Here is a 17,615-nt window from a genome sequence, read left to right on the forward strand (position 1 = left end):
TGCTATGAACATTGGGGTACATATGCTCCTATGCATCAGCATTTCTGTCTCTCTTGGGTAAATCCCCAGCAATGCTATTGCTGGGTCATAAGGGAGACCACATACTGGGACATAAAGCAGCCCTCCATAAGTATAAACAAATAGAGATCATACCATGCACGCTCTCAGACCACAATGCTATGAAACTTGAAATGAACCACAGGAAAAAATATGGAAAACTTCCAAAAATGTGGAGGTTAAAAACCACCCTATTAAGGAATGATTGCGTTAACCAGGCAATTAGAGAAGAAATTAAAAACTATATGGAAACCAACGAAAACGTAAATTTCTCATTTTGTTCATGCAGTTTTTTAAATTTCATTTATTATCCATTTGCATTCTCCTGAATCTTACTGAGCTTCTTTGAAATTATTGATTTCAATTCTTGGTTAGATAATTTGTAGATTTCCATTTTTTTGTTGTCAGTTGATGGTGGCTTATTAGTTTCATTTGGTAGTGTTGTGTTTGCCTGGCTCTTTGTGATCCATGTAGTCTTGTCTTAGTGTCTGCAGTTTTTTTTTTAACGTTTGTCTATTCTTGAGAGAGAGGGGAGAGAGAGAGAGAGAGAGAGAGAGAGCGAGCGAGCGAGCACGCATGAGCATGCAAGTGGGGGAGGGGCAGAGTGATGGAGACACAAAATCTGAAGCAGGCTCCAGGCTCTGAGCTGTCAGCACAGAGCCCGATGTGGGGCTTGAACCCATGGATTGTGAGATCCTGACTCTAACCGAAGTAAGATGTTTAACCAACTGAGCCACCCAGGCACCCTGGTTTCTGCATGTTTGAATGAACAAACCCTCTTCCAGTCTTTATAGACTGGCTTGAGTTTGTAAAGACCTCCTTTCAGAACTCGGATGATAGTATATTCTCCTGGATCACATTCAAGGGGAGTTGTAGCTGGGTTATGTGGCTGCTGTTGGTCAGCAATGTGGTTATAGGGCCTGTTACCAAAGTCTGTGAACATGGACTCTGTCTGATGTTTGAGTGTATGGAACTGTCTTTGGGACCTTGGTCAATAGGGCTGCTTCTGAAATAAGTGTCCACTTCACGGTCACAAATATCAGGCTTGTTACCAGGTTCATGGACAGGTGTGGTTTCTCCTGGGTCTCTGGGTGCGTTCTCATAGGGTTTTTGGATGGTTTCTGAGTGTGCAAGATTGGCTCCAAACCATTCTTTAGAAGGGATAAAACTGAGTCACAGGGATACTTCAGGGTCCACAATCAAGACCAAGGTCTTCAGGCCTGCCTCAAAATATCTGACAAGCATGTCTCCTTCCTGGTATCTAGGTGGACAAGACAGTTCTCTGACTGGCTAAGATGGCTGGAGCCAAGACAAAAGGCTGCTCCAAGGTCCTTGGTCAGAATGTAATCAGCAGGCCTGCCTCAGGGGACACAGAAGCCTCTCACCCAGTCCCTGGCTTGGCAGGATCACTTTCTGGCCATGATCTGGAACTATGTTGCAGAGCTGTTTCAGGATCTTCAGTCAGAATGAAATTAGTGGACCTTCCTCCAAGGGGCATAGATGGACATGTCTCCTGCCCAGTGCCTGGGTAGGCAGAATTTCTTCTGTACCATTGTTGAAATGAAATAGAGACTCATTACAAGGTCATTTCAAGAACTTGAGCTGGACTGAAGTTACAAAGTGTACCCCTGGGGACACAGAGCGGGATGTCTCCTATGGGTTCCTGGGCAGACAAAATTATCCTTGATTTGCAGATAAGAGAGGCTGGAACCAAGTTACACAGGCCTTTCAAGATCTGCAGTCAGCCTGGGATCAGGGTCCTGCCTTCAAGGATTTGGACAATCTACAGATAACTTCAGGATCAGACCAATGTTAGGAAGCCTACCTCTGGAAGTCCAGTCAAGCATGACTCCTATTGCTTCCCTAGGAGGACAGGAATGCACTTGGCTTGTTGTTGAATTCCAAACTCCAACAAACGCACTTTTCTCCATAGATTACTTCTAAGTCATTTTTGCTAAAAGGGGATAGGAGCAGAGCCTCCTTTTCTGCTATCTTGCTGACATAACCTCCTCTGAAATAAGTTTTGTAATCAGGAAATGTGAGTCCTTCAATGTTTTTCCCCCAAGAATGTTTGAATATTCTAGGTCCCTGGTATTTCCTTATTCATTTTAAGGTACATTTTCAGGTTTGCAAAAAACACAGTGAAAATTTTTATGATTGCTTGTCTCTGGAGATGGTTTTGTCTAGTATATACAACTTAATATACTAATCTTTCAATCCTTTAACATAAAATCCATTTCTATAATTTAAGTCTTCAATTATTTCTTTCAACAAATTATAGTTTTCAGTGTATACTACTTGTACTTCCTTGTTTAAATTCATTACTGAGTATTTTATTATTTTTGATGACATTTTGAATGTTACCGGTTTTTTAATTTCATTTTCAGATAGTTCATTGTTAGTGTATAGAAATATAACTGGTTTGTATATTTTTCTTCTATCTTGAAATATCAAATGGATATTTTGATGGTGTGTTGGAAATCCTAACTTTTTTATATTGAAAACATGCTATAATCTCTGAATAGAAATAATCTTACTTTTTATATTTCAATATGAGTGCCTTTGGTTTCTTCTTACTACCAAATTGTCCTGGCTAGAACCTCTAATGTGATGTTGAATAATAATGGGAGGAGATGACATCCTTATAATATTCCTGATTTTAGGAGAAAAACTTTCAATCTTTTACCTTTGAGTATAATGTTGGCTGTGAATTTTTCACACATGTTACTTATCAGGTTTGGGAAATCCTCTTCTGTTACTAGTTTATTTATTGCTTATATCATGAAGAGATATTGAATTTTGAAAAATCATGTCCTGCATTTATTGTGATGGTTATGTAGTTTTTGTCCTTTTTTACATTGATACATTGTATTACGTTATTTGATTTTCAGTTGCTAAACTAATCTTGCATTACTTGCATGCCACTTATAAATGGTATATAATCTTGTTAATATGTTGCTGGATTTGATTTGTTAGTACTTTGTTGAGGATTTTTGCACTAATGTAAAGGATATTGGTCTGTAAGCTTAATTTCTGTGGTACTTTTGTCTCATTTTGGTATCAGGTTAATACTGGCTTCGCAAAATATGTTGAAAAATACTCCCTCCTCCTCCTCCTCCTCCTCTTCCTCCTCCTCTTCCTGCTGCTGCTGCTGCTGCTTCTTTTTCTTCTTCTTCTTTTTCTTCTTCATCTGGAAGAGATTCTGAGGGATTGATGTTATTTTTTCTTTAAATGTTTGGTAGAATTTACCAGTAACACCATCTAGAACTCCACTTTTCTTTGTTGGAAGCTTATTTTTTCCACTAACTTAATCTCTCTTTTTGTGATGGGTCTATCCAAACATTTTTTTCTTTTTAAAATAATTTTTGATAGTTTATGTCCCCTAGGAATTTATACATTTCAACTAAATTACCTAATAAATTGGCATACAGTTGTTAATAATATTTCTTTACAATCCTTAATGTTTCTGTAAGATCAATAGGAATGTTCCTACGTTTATGCCTGATTTTAGCAATTTGAATTTTTTATCTTTTTTTGCTTGTTCAGTTTTGCTTAAGGTGTATCTTTTTCATCTTTTCAAAGAAACAACTCTTGGTTGTGTTGATTTTCTCTACATGGAGAGTTTAATATATTACATTTAATGTAAATATTAACAAGCTAGGCCTTACCTCTGCTTTTTACAATTTGTTTTCACTGTGTCATATCATTTTTATTTCTCACTTTCTCCATTATTGCCTTATTTGGTGTTAAATATTTTCTGGTTTACTACTCTAATTCCCTTGAATTAATTGATTTTCTTTAATTATATATATTTAAAATTTTAATGTTTATTTATTTTTGAGAGTGAGAGAAAGAACATGAGTTGAATGAGAAAAGAGAAGGAGACACAGAATCTGAAACAGGTTCCATCTTCTCATTTCAGCCTGGAGGAATCCCTATATGATTTTTCATAGGTCAAATTAACTAGCAACACTCACAAATTTTGTTTATCCAGAATTTTAATTACTCCTTTGTATTTGAAAGGAGAATTTTTTCATATATATATATATTTCTTAATTGCCAAATTTTCTTTCAGCATTTCAAATAGATCACCTACCAATTTCTGTCCTCAATGGTTTCTGATGAGAAATTACCTATTTCTTTTATTGATGATCTCTTGTAGATGAGTTGTTTTTCTCTTACTGCTTTTAAGAATCTTTATTTTTTATGTTTGACAGATTATAATTCGAGTAAGTGTAGATTTTTTTAAAGGGGAGGAGCATTTCATTATATTATTATTATTTAAAAATATGATTACAGTCTATTTCCTAAGCATTAAAAATAGATGTATTTTAAATTTGAATGGATAAATCAAAAACCAGAAATTATGTTTGGTAAAAATGGGAATGAGAATTTTCCAGTAATTACAGATTAGAAGGCAGAAATCAATTTAAAGAAACAAAGACAAACCTCATGTTTACAATGATTGTGCCACAGATTTAAACTTTAGTAGTGTATTAGTAAACTGTTCACATTTAGATCTTCACTTTAAGATTAGATAACTGTTTCTTTAAAAATAAATCTCAGTACTTTATGTAAATAAATGAGTCTTCTTTGTGCCTCCATTGTATATATACGAAATACCTACCATATTGTAGGGCAAAACACATACTTTCATAACAATACCATAATGTACCTCTCAAGTGTGAACAATATAAACATAGCACATGGTATATATTATTTACAAAATATAAAATATAATAAAATTCTTTGCAATTTTAAACTCATCTTTTGCACTTGCATGTTACAAGGCAAATTTCCTTTTATGAACCAATTTTCTTTTCAAGAGCCTATAGATTTTGAAAAAAAATGTATTTTATAGGCTTACTGCAATCTAAGATCTAAGTTTGAACTTTAGGAGAGTTTTTAAGTATACCACCATTAACTCCCTATTTTGGTTGGGATTTCCAAGACTTCTTCCCATCCAGTGACTAGAAGGCTTTGGAAGAACACTAGAAGAAGGTGGATCACAAAACTTTGCCCCCGCTTAATTTTCCTTTTGGTTCAGTTCAGATAGAAATGGTGATTTCACATGTTTCCAATGTTCTTGGTATTTTTAAAAGCCTTTTTACCGCCTGCTTCTGAATTATATCAGATGAAACAGAATTCTCCCAAAAGTCATTTTCATTTCTTTTTGCAGAGGCCATCTTGGATAATGTAAGTTATATTTGCTTTCCTGTGTATCTTTGGTTGCTTACACAAATGTATACATGAAGAAGCTGGCAGTGACAAATGGCAGTTTTATCCAATTCTCCCATGGTTGACTTTAAAACCTCTTTTCTGAACGAGGGTTAGGTGGGCATCATGGGTGGTAGCAGTCCAGGGAAAGGATTCACCTCTGCAGTTTGGATTATGGCCACAGACCCAGGGCCTAATTGGCTGCCTGTTCCTATCCTTCCTGTGCTCTGGCAGTCGTGGGGTTGCATCAGCCCTTGACACCTGGCCGGTTCAGTTGGTACACATGGAAGCTGCTGGACAGCTGCCCCACTGGGCTGGCCTGCACCTTCTTTCACCATTTCTTTGGCACTGCCAGAGGGGTGCCTGTTGCTGTAGCTAGATGACAGTTGATCAGAGGGTCTGGGCCTCGAGGTTGAGGGGTCAGACAGAGACAGTCTTCTCCCAGGAATTGAGGGAGTAAAACGGTGAGGGACTGTGTCCTGGGTCTGAGATGCAGGGTTAAGACAGCTGGGCAATGGTCACCATGGGAAAGACCCTAAGGTAACAGCGAGTAAAAAAGTAAAGGGGGAGCCCAAGACAAGTGGCTCCAGCTGCAGGACAGAAATGATTACAGCTTCCTAGAGCTCTAGGAAGAAAGTGGCTCAGCAGTAAGGGAAGGATGAACTGATGCCAGAGATCATAGGGCAACAGTGGCTGCTGCTAAGAGCGCCCCAGTGGAGCACAGGAACCATGATTTGGGCAATGGCAGTGCAGCAACTAGGTGTAGATTTCTTTAACTTTATCTTACTTGAAGTCTGTTGTGTTTTTTGAGGTGTAGGTAAAACTTTTCATCAAAGTTGGGTTTTCTTATCCATTATCTTTTCAAATACTATTCTATTCTTTTGTTTCTGTTCATTCCATATGTTGATGCATTTGATGATGTCCAACAATACTCTTAGGCTGTTTCTTTTTCTTCATTCTTTTTTTCCCTAGTTTTCAGAGTGGATAGGCTGCATTGATCATATTCAAATTTACCAATATTTTCTTCTGCCTGTTCAAATCTGCTGTTTATCCAATCTAGTGAACTTTTAAGTTCACTTGTATTTTTCAACTCCAGAAATTGTATCTCTTTAATGATATTCTCAATTTTATGATGCATTTTTTGTAAGGTTTAATAGATGGAGGCAGAGATGGGAGGACAAAGAGACCACGTTATGGAGCCAAGAAGGCCTTTATTGGGATCTGCAATTCCTAGGCGAGGTTCCATGACTCTGGAGCGGGGAGTTAGGGAAGTCGCGCCTGATATGGGAAAGCAAGGTCTTTTATGGGTGCAGAAGTTCCGGGTTTGAGCTTAGGTGGGCTGATAGCCACGCAGGGTCTTCTTTGGACAGTGGCAGGATTCAATTGGCTGTTCGCTTCGGTGGGGAGGGGGATGCTGGAATTCCATGGTGAGGCATTACAGTTTGAGATAGTCCAGATTGAAAGTGGGGGTCGTCAGTCCTGGTGGAGCCTGGATCTGTTATCTGGCCTGCAATAAAATGGCCGCTGGTGCTTTCCAAATGGCTCGGGTCATCCCAGGTTTGCAAGTGGGGGTTGTCAGTGTTCGCAGCTCTCCACAGCAAAGTGGCTGCTCAGTTGCTTTCCCATGGCAACTCTTACATTTTCCTCAGATTCTTCTTTCTTTACTAATGATTTCCTTTAACTCTGAATATGTTTATAATATATTATTTAAATTATTTATCTAATATAACCAACATCTAACCTTCTTTAGGGATAGTTCCTATTAATTGACTTTTATCTTGCACATGACCATTAATTATGTTTCTTTGCAGTTCTTGTAATGTTTTATTGAAAACCTAGCATTTTTAATATTGTAATTCAACAACTCTGGAAATTAGATTTTTTACTTTCCCTCAGGGTTTGCCTTTGTTGATGTTTGATAGTGTGTTTCTTTTGTGTGTTTGTTTGCATAGTAACTTTTCTGAATAAATTCTGTAAAGTCTGTATTCTTATTGGCCCTTGAAGTCTTTGATTTGCCAGCTTAATAGTCAGCTAATGATTGGACAGAGATTTCCTTAAACTCCTAGAAGCAAAATCTCTCTCATACTTTGTGAACGTACTCTTTGTGCAAATTGTGTCAATTCTTTCAACACTCAGCCGGGACGTTTATAGCTCTGCCTTAGCATTCATTTCCTGCTTCTGCAGAACCTCAAGGTCAACCAGAAGTGGGGGCTTAGAGTCTTCTCCGCTCTTTCCTGAGCATGTACAGACCACTGGACATGCATATTATCCTCTAACTTCTCAGAAATATATTCAAAGTTTTAAAGCCCTTATGTACATTTTATTCCCCAACATTTCCTCTTAAGCTTTTCGTTAGTCTCTTGTTTTCCTCAACTATTATTAATCACTTTGGGCATCAGTGAGTGAAATACTTGCCTGAAAATTATCCAACATGATCTCATGCAGTGGCTTGAGCACTCTATGAGTTCTGACCTAGGCAAAACAATGAAAGTCTTTTCATGTGGTCTTTCAGTGAGTTACCAGATAGATCAAATACTAACAATTCTTTGTGCATGATGTACATGTTGCTCTCTCTAATACTGGGAATATGTGTTCTTTTCAATGCTGCTTCTGAGCTAAGGAGGGTAAAATCAGACTAGAGTAATTTAAAGTTCTTGAAAGCTCTCTCATTTTATTGATAGTCAGCCATTTTTCTTAGAAATGAGTTGCTGCAAGCTTTTGAGTTTCTTCAAGGTTTGAGTTAACTTCCAAAAAAGTTAATTCTAACTATTTCCATTGTTTTTTCATTACTTTTAAGGATGGACAGTGTTTAAGACTTCCTTAGTCTTCCATTTTATCTGATATCTCCTTATAACATTTTTGAAAATACAATGTTATCGAAATGGAGAACTGACTACCAGGTGTTAATGTAAGATACAGGGAAGGATGCATGTGATTGATTATTAAAGAACAGCATCAGGGATCCTTGCAATTTTGAACTGTTTTGTATTGATTGTGGTGGCATACATAAAAACAAAACTGCATGAATCTAAACATGAATGCACACAAATAAGTATGAGAAAATCTGAACAATATAAGTAAATTGTATTTAGGTCAATATACTGGTTGTGGTATTATACTATAGTTTTTCAAGATGTTATCATTGAGGGGAACAGGGTAAAGTATACATGGTGTCTCTGTGTTTTATTTTTTGAAACTGTGTGAATATACAATTATCTAAAAATTGTAAAAAGTTTAGTTAAATAAACTAATAAGAGAATTGAGTTATAGGACGAAAGGACAAAAATTTTTCTAAGGAAATTAGATTCTGTTTTGTGAATGATTAAGGAAATACATTGTTTAGATTTATGCTGCCCAATACTTAGATTATTGCAAAGCAACAAAATACATCCAGTGGATGATATTTGTGCTGTAAGTGGGCAACTAAAAATACAGCAATAATGAACTCTTTGTGGTTATTCCTTCACTTCACATGAATCTTGAATCCCTTTTTATTTTCCTACACTAAACTTCCAATGTAAAAAATATGTAAGAAGGAAAGCAACTGTTCTGCCTATGGACACTGGTCAGTAACCATCTCTCTCTTCCCTCCTCTGTCATGTCTAAGTCAGAGTCTCACAAAGAACCTGAACAGCTGCGGAAGCTTTTAATAGGAGGTTTGAACTTTGAAGCAATCAGTAAGAGTCTGAGGAGCAATTTTCAGCAATGGGAAATGCTTACAGACTGTATGGTAATAAAAGAGACACCACCAAGTGCTCTAGAGGCTTTGGGTTTGTCAGCAATGCTACTCTGGAAGAGATGGATGCAGCCACAAATGAATGGCCTCACAAGGTGGATGGAAGAGTTGTAGAGTCGAAGACGGCTGTCTCCAGAGAAGATTATCAAAGACTTGGTGCCCAGTTAAAAGTTAAAAAGATTTTTGTTGGTGGCATTAAAAAAGGCACTGAAGAATATCATCTAAAAGATTATTTTGAACAATATTAGAAAATTGAAGTGACCGAAATCATGACTGACTGAAGCAGTGGGAAAAAGAGAGGTTTTGCTTTTGTAACATTTGACAACCATGACTCTGTAGACAATATTGTCATTCAAAAATACCATACTGTAAATGGCCACAACTGTGAAGTAGCAAGAGATGCTTAGTGCTTCCTCGAGCCAAAGAGGTCGAAGTGGTTCTGGAAACCAGTGGCGGTCATGGATGTGGTTTTGGTAGGAATCACAACTTTGGTCATGGAGAAAACTTCAGTGGGCTATGGGGCTTCAGTGTCGGTCAAGGTGGTGGTGCATATAGTGGCAGTAGGGATGACTATACTGGATGTGGTAATGATGGAAGCAACTTTGGAGGTGGTGGAAGCTATAAGGATTTTGGCAGTTACAACAATCTTCAAATTGTGGACCCATGAAAAGAGAAAGTTTTGGAGGCAGAAACTTTGGCCCCTATGGTGGTGGAGGCCAATACTTTGTCAATCCATGAAACTGAGTTGGCTATGGTGGTTCGAGCAGCAGTAGCAGCTATGGAAGTGGCAGGAGGTTTTAATTATGGCCAGGAAACAAAGCTTAGCAGGAGGGGGGAGCCAGAGAAGTGACAAGAATGCTAGAGGTTACAACAGATTGTGAACTTAGCCAAGAACAGTGGTGGCAGGGCCTAGCTGCTACAAAGAAGACATGTTTTAGACAATACTCATGTGTGTGACAAAAGCTCAAGGACTGTATTTGTGACTAATTGTATAACAGGTTATTTTAGTTTTTGTTCTGTGGAAAGTGTAAAGCATTAAAACAATGGGTTTTAATGTAGAATTTTTTTGCACCCATGCTGTTCATTGCTAAATGTAATAGTCTGATCATAACGCTGAATAAATGTGTCTTTAAAAAATGAAGAAAAGCAAAAAAAAATGAAAGCTAAATAGATAAAAATAGCTCATGGTGAAATTTTGTGATGCACATATAGTGTTCTATATGGGTCAACATGAAGAAGTGGCACTTTAGTAATTCAGTGGTTGACTTCAGTCGTGCATTTTAAGTTCTTTGAAATACTATTCACTTATTGTTGGTTATTTCCAATTCAGATTTGGTCTTTAACTTTAGGACGTGTTCTTATGTCTTAAGTGAATAATCCCATATACCCTGTCAATAGTTTTCTTAGACCCATAGTCTTTTCTTATAGTTTTACTATAATTTCACAGGATAATCACCACTACTCATTACAATTGTTCTTGAAAATGTCTTTGGAAAGTATTATTTTATTAGTTTGAAAGTCTCCCATCCCTTGCTGTGTGAAAACGATTCTTGCTGTGATCAAATGAGGAGCAAAAAGTCACTCACTGCAGATCTGGTGGCATTCAGTACCCTATCATGCAGAGTAAATGGGACTGGTGGGCTTTTTACTGAACATTATTTCTGAGACGCCTCAGAAAGAAGGCAGACTGTCTAAATTCTACACAGATGGGCTCTCATGATTTCTCAGACAAGCAGGAATGATAATTCTTTTCCCTTTGGTTGACACAGTTGAATGGATCCAGATATTAAATTAGTCACTTTTACAGCTGTCCCAGTTTCCTCTTTGTGTGCTCAAGCACAGATATTTCTTTTTAAGTTTTTCCTGTTATGCTTATATTGAACCAAGCAACTGGAAAATTGATAAGCAGACTACTCACAAGAGGAAGACAAGACCAAAACTGATAGTGGATTATAAGAATATAAGATCAAATGGGAATTCTCTCAATATATACTTACCTATCTATCTTGCATGCAAACATGCTCTGTGTGTGTTTGTGTATATGTGGTGTGCTCGTGTGTGTGTGTGTGTGTGTGTGTGTGTGTGTGTCTGCCAGTCTAGTGCCATATGTGACTGGAGGATAAAAAGTTGTGTTTTAGAAATAAGAATGAAAAAGTGACAGAGTAAAAAGTAAAGAAAATCAATTCAACATTTGAGCTAATTTTAAATGATAACTATAGAATCATATGTATATTCCTAGTTCCCAAAATATATTCCATGTTATAACAGCTTCTACCATAATAGAACCAATTGACAGTTGAGGAATACCTTATTGTTTTGAGCACATGTTAGACACAAAACCAAGTGAAATATTCAACTTATTTTTGTATAATGAAGGGAAAATGTAACGTACCAATGAACCATTGCTTCTGCTATATTGGCGTTAATGTTTATCAAACCAAATCTTAAGTAGTTTCCCAAAAATTCCATATATGATAGCTGTTTGAAGTTGTTTCTATATAACAAAATTGTCTTTTCTCATTAAAATGAAAATCAAAAAACAATGAAAATTCAATCAAGGAGTGCCTGGGTGGCTCAGTCAGTTAAGTGGCCGACATTGGCTCAGGTCATGATCTCGCATCTGTGAGCTCAAGCCCCACATTGGGCTTTGTGCTGACAGCTCAGAGCCTGGAGCCTGCTTCAGATTCTGTGTCTCCTTCTCTCTCTGCCCCTCCCTTGATTACACTGTGTCTCCCAAAAATAAATAAACAATAAAAAAAGAAAATTTAATCAAAACCAAATGCGTGAAGAACATTACTCAATAAGTTATAGGTTAAAAATTTATAGGTTTAAAAAGGGTTAGATACATTAATCAATAATATTTTTGTTGATTAGGATATGAAAATATCTGGCGTTTATTTTTAGTCTTTGATTATAATGTCATAAGTGGCAACTTTTCTAACATAAAAATACATATTTATTGTTCATGTTAAGGGATAGAAATTAAGAGTAAAGAAGTTTGTGTATGTGAATAAAAAATCTTTTGTGATAAAATGATCTTTTATACATTAGCATTTCTTCCGTTTTTGTCCTTGCATTTTTTCTCTGCCTTTTTGAGTTTGGTCATAGCTTTATAACATTTGCTGCATGTGAACACAAACCTTGGATGCAATTGTGTAGCCTGTGGCCTTTTTGCAGTTAGTTATTATGATATATGACTTTTAATCATTAAAATAGTATGTCTCGCATAATGGATACATTACTTCAGTGTAGATTCCTGAATGGGAAGACATGAGACAGTGGAGACACTTTTATCCAAATCTAGCTGAGCCCAGCGTACACTGGGCCAATAGAGTCTAGTGAAGCAAATATATGCCAGCAAAGTTCAAAAGTGCAACAGAATTATGGACGAACTTAATCCTTAAAGTAACTTAAGTTAAAAAATATATAAATTTTTGTTTGTTTTAAGGCTTTTAGTATATGTTGCTGTTTGCTAAACCACACAATCTAAAATCATAGCAGTAACTGGTAACATTGTACCAGTATGATCCTGTAACACTACCTAAAATATTCTTTTCAAAAATTAAATAAAAACAGCCAGACTGGGGATTGTAGGATTATTTCAGTCAGAATGACTCACTGTTTGGGTTAATCAATTGCCACATTATTCATTTTTAAAATACAGTAAAATCCATAATTAATATCCTCACAAACAGTTTTGCCAGATTACACTTACAGAAGTGCTGAAGAATTAATAAGAATTACCTAATAACAGTCAGTCATGAAAGTGCTTTGGGCTTTTATTTTATTTTTAAATTTTTATGTTTATGAGAGAGAGAGAGAGAGCACAAGTGGGGGAAGCAGAGAGAGAGAGAGAAACAATCCAAAGTAGGCTCCAGGCTCTGAACTGTCAGCACAGAGCCCAACATGGGGATAGAACTCACAAGCTGTAAGATCATGACCTGAGCAGAGCAGATGCTTAACTGACTGAGCCACCCAGGCACCCAAGGGCCTTATTTTTAATCAGTAAACTTGATTATAAACACAGTTTAGTAAAAGTAGTAAGAAAAACAAAATCTATGAGGTACATTTTATTCTTAACTATGAATTTAATATTAGGATACATGTCATCAATACACAAGACATACTCCTCTTAAGAGTTGGAGACCAGCGGGAGTGCGGATACCGAATCCTGAGTGGCACCAAGAAATACAGCCCTCATCCCTACGTGATCCTGGCAGAGAGTTGGCGCAGCAGTGGTAGCGGCTTTGGGGGTGCACACTTAACCTCCTGCAGCGCACCTCAACACTGGCAGCAGCAACACAAATCCCAGGCAGTACCAGGAGAAACTGCTTCCTCCCCCTACGAGATCCCAGCTAAGAAGCCGGCCACCAAAGCTAGTAAATGTCATCTGTGGCAGCATAAAACTGCATGGACTAAAACTTAGAAACAAGGCAGGCCTGGAAAATACAGCTTGGCTCTCTCACAGAACAAGGAGCTCAGACTCATAAGAGTGGCTTGCAGCACCTAGTTCCAGCAGATCTTGGGGCACCGCCATTCTTCTCTCCACAACCATCAAGGCAGAACCAACTGAGCAGACCCCAAGACCGACCTACACCAAACCATGCCTATCAGCTAGGGGGAGATGTTGCTTTTCTTATACTTATTTTTTATTATTGTGTTTTCTACACTTTTTAAAAAATATTTTCCTTTTTTCTTTCTCCCTCTTTTTTCTCCTATTGCCATCCAGATATACCCCCCCTTATTTGATCCTTATCTCTCCCCTTGACTGGTTATACCCTTTTAGAATATCCATTGTCCTTTGATGTCTCTGTCCCCCGGCCCTATATTTTATTTCTTCCCTTCTTTTCTTTTCTTCTCTTTCCTCTCCCTTCCTTTTCTTTTCTTCATTTCCCCCTTTTAATTTGTTTTTTGTTTGATTTTTCTGTGCCTTTGCCTGCTTCTGTTCCCTCTGTGTTTGCTTGTCTGTTTTCCTTTTCAAGGCTAGCCCAAGAAACAAGCCAAAGTACTCATGATAGAGAGTCCCAAATATCGCTGAGTAAGGAAATATAATAATCAAAGACACAAGAGAAACTGAGAGGCACCATTAAAAGAACATTTCCTGAAATGACAGGCCCTGGGAAGTCAAGAAGCCACCTCTAACAAAGCAATACCAACAGGTGCACAGTGCACAACGAGCTTTTAAAACTGACAAGAGACAGAAAGCTACCGAAAATGACAAAATAAAAAAATTATCCCCTAAAGAAACTCCAGGAAGGAGTCACAGCCACAGAACTTCTCAAAATAGATCTAAACAACATAACTAAACAAGAATTTAGAACAATTGCCATTAAAATTAATCTCTGGGCTTGAAAAAAACATCAGAGAAGCTACTGATACAATGACTAGGGACTTTCAAAATAGCTGTGGGGAGTTAAAAAAAAGCTATAAATGAGGTGAATAATAAAAACGAGACGGCCACCTCATGGACTGAAGAGGCAGAGAGAAGAATATGTGAGTAGAAGACACAGTTATAGCAAAAGAGGAAGCCGAGAGAAAGAGAGAGAGAGAGAAAGAGAGAGAGAGAGAGAGAGAGAGAGAGAGAGAGAGAGAGAGAGATTGATCCAAGAGCAGGAAATGAGAATTCAAAACCTGTGTGATACAATCAAATGGAACAACATCTATATCATAGGAATTCCTGAAGGGGAAGAAAGAGAGACAGGTCCTGAAAGGGTACTACACCAAATTTTAACAGAATTTCCCAAATCTAGGGAGAAAAATAGACATTCAAATTCAAGAGGCACAAAGAACCCCCTTAAGAAGTAATTTGAATTGGCCTTCGGCATGACATATCATAGTGAAACTGGAAAAATATAAAGATAAAGAGAGAATTCTGAAAGCAGCTAGGGAGAAAAGGCCCTAACATACAAAGGGAACCCTATCAGAGTGGTTACAGACCTATCTAATGAAACTTGGCAGGCAAGGAAGGAATGGCAGGAAATCTTCAATCTGATGAACAGGAAAAACATGCAGCCAGGAATCCTTTATCCAGCAAGCCGGGCATTTAAAATAGGAGAAATAAAGGTTTTCCCAAATAAACAAAAATTGAGAGAATTCATCACCATCAAACCAGCCCTACAAGAAATCCTAGGAAGGACTCTGAGAGGGAAATGTTGCAAAGAATACAAGGTACCAGAGACACAACTACAAACATGAATTCTACGGAGAACACAATGAATCCAAACCCACATTTTTCAATAATAACACCTAATATAAATGGACTGAATGTTCCAAAAAAACGACACAAGGTAGAAGAGTGGATAAAAAAAAAAAACAAAATCCATCTATTTTCTGTCTACCAGAGACTCACCTTAGCCTGAAGACACCTTCAGATTGAAAATAAAGAGATGGAGAAATATCTATGATGCAACTGGAAGACAAAAGAAAGCTGGAGTAGCCATAGTTATATCAGACAATCTGGACTTTAATGTAAAGGCAGTAACAAGAGATGAAGAAGGACATAATATGATAATTACAGGGTCTCTGAAGCAGGTATAGCTAACAATTATAAACATATATGCACAAAATTTGGGAGTGCCCAAATACATAAAACAATTAATTACAGACAGAAACAATTTTATTGATAAGAATGTACTTATTGCAGGGCACTTTAATACTCCACTGACAGCAATGCAGAGATCAACCAGACAGAAAATCACTAAAGAAAAAATGGACCAGAACAATACATTGGAACAGATGGAATTGATAGATATATCTAGAACTCTGCATCCTAGAGTTAAGAAATTCACCTTCTTCTCAAGTGCACATGGCACATACTCCAAGATAGATCACATACTGGGGCACAAAGCAGCACTCCATATATATAAAGAAACTGAGACCATATGATGTACAATTTCAGATCACAATGCTATGAAACTTGAAATTGACCACAGGAAAAACTCTGGAAAATCTCCAAAAATATGGAGGTTAAAAACCACCCTACTAAAGAATAATTGGTCTAATCAGGCAATTAGAGAAGAAATTTAAAAATAATGGAAAGAAATGAAAATGAAAATACAACAATCAAACTCTAGGAGATGCAGCAAAGGCAGTCCTAAGAAGAAAGTATATTGAAATCCAGGCTTATTTCAACAAACTAGAAAAAGCGCAAATCCAAAATCTAACAGAATAGATTGATAATTCCTAATGGAACTAGAAGGGGAACAGCAAGAGCCCCCCCCAATCCCAGCAGAATGAAAGAAATAATAAAGATCAGGGCAGAAATGAACAATATAGAATCCAAAAGAACAGTTGAGCAGATCAATGAAACCAAGAGTTGGTTCTTTGAAAAAATAAACAAAATTGATAAACCTCTAGCCAGGCTCCTCAGAAAGAAAAGAGAGAACACCCAAATAGACAAAATCATGAAGGAAATTGGATCTATTACAACCGGTGCATTAAACATACAAGCAATCATAAGAGATTACTATAAAAAACTATATGCCAACAAAATGGACAACCTATAAAAAATTGACAAATTCCTAAACATACATGCACTACCAAAATTAAAACAAGATGATATAGAAAGCATGAATAGACCTATACCAGTGAAGAAATAAAATCCATTATCAAAATTCTCGCAATGAATAAGAGCCCAGTGCCAGATTGCTTCCCAGGGGAATTCACCACACATTAAAAGCAGAGCTAATACCCACTCTTAAATTATTCCAAAAAAATAGAAATAGAAGTAAAATTTCCAAACACATTCGATGAAGCCAGCATCACCTTGATACCCAAACCAGACAGAGACCCAGCAAAAAAAAAAAAAAAAAGAACAACAGGGCAATATCCTTAATGAATACAGATGCAAAAATATTCAACAAGATACTGGCAAAATGAATTCAAAAGCATATAAAAAATTATCCACCATGGTCAAGACGATTCATTCCTGGAATGCATGGGTGGTTCAATGTTCACAAATTCATCAATGTGACACATCACATTAACAAAAAAAGGTTAAAAACCATATGATCCTGTTGATAGATGCAGAAAAAGCATTTGACAAAAATACAGCACCCTTTCCTAATAAAAACCCTTGAGAAAGTCGAAATAGAAGGGGCTACTTAAACATTATAAGAGCAATTTATGAAAAGCCCACAGCTAGTATCATCTTCAATGGAGAAAAACTGAGAACTTTCTCCCTGAGATCAGGAACACTACAAGGATGTACACTCTCACCACTGTTGTTTCACATAGTGCTGGAAGTCCTAGTATCAGCAATCAGACAACAAAAGGAAATAAAAGGCATCAGAATTGGCAAAGAAGTCAAACTTTCACTTTTTGCTGATGACATGAATACTCTACATGGAAAACCCTGCAGACTCCACCAGAAGCCTTCCAGAGCTGATCAATGGATTCAGTAAAGTCGCCGGCTACAAAATCAACGTACAGAAATCGGTTGCATTCCTATACACCAATAATGAAGCAGAAGGAAGAGAAATAAAGAAACTGATCCCATTCACAATTGCACAAAAAAATATAAAATACCTAGGAGAAAACCTACCCAAGGATGTAAAAGACCTATATGATGACAACTATAGAAAACTTATGAAAGAGACTGAAGAAG

General features: G+C 37.1%; 2 pseudogenes; one reads left to right on the forward strand and one right to left on the reverse strand.

The window, feature by feature from the left end:
• Positions 1 to 4,930: 4,930 nt before the first annotated feature.
• LOC115283498 lies at positions 4,931 to 7,707 on the reverse strand (annotated as a pseudogene).
• A 1,165-nt stretch (positions 7,708 to 8,872) lies between these two features.
• Positions 8,873 to 9,811, forward strand: LOC115283279 (annotated as a pseudogene).
• Positions 9,812 to 17,615: the final 7,804 nt, after the last annotated feature.

The sequence above is a fragment of the Suricata suricatta genome, chromosome X (assembly GCF_006229205.1).
Source record: "Suricata suricatta isolate VVHF042 chromosome X, meerkat_22Aug2017_6uvM2_HiC, whole genome shotgun sequence".
Lineage (NCBI taxonomy): Eukaryota > Metazoa > Chordata > Mammalia > Carnivora > Herpestidae > Suricata > Suricata suricatta.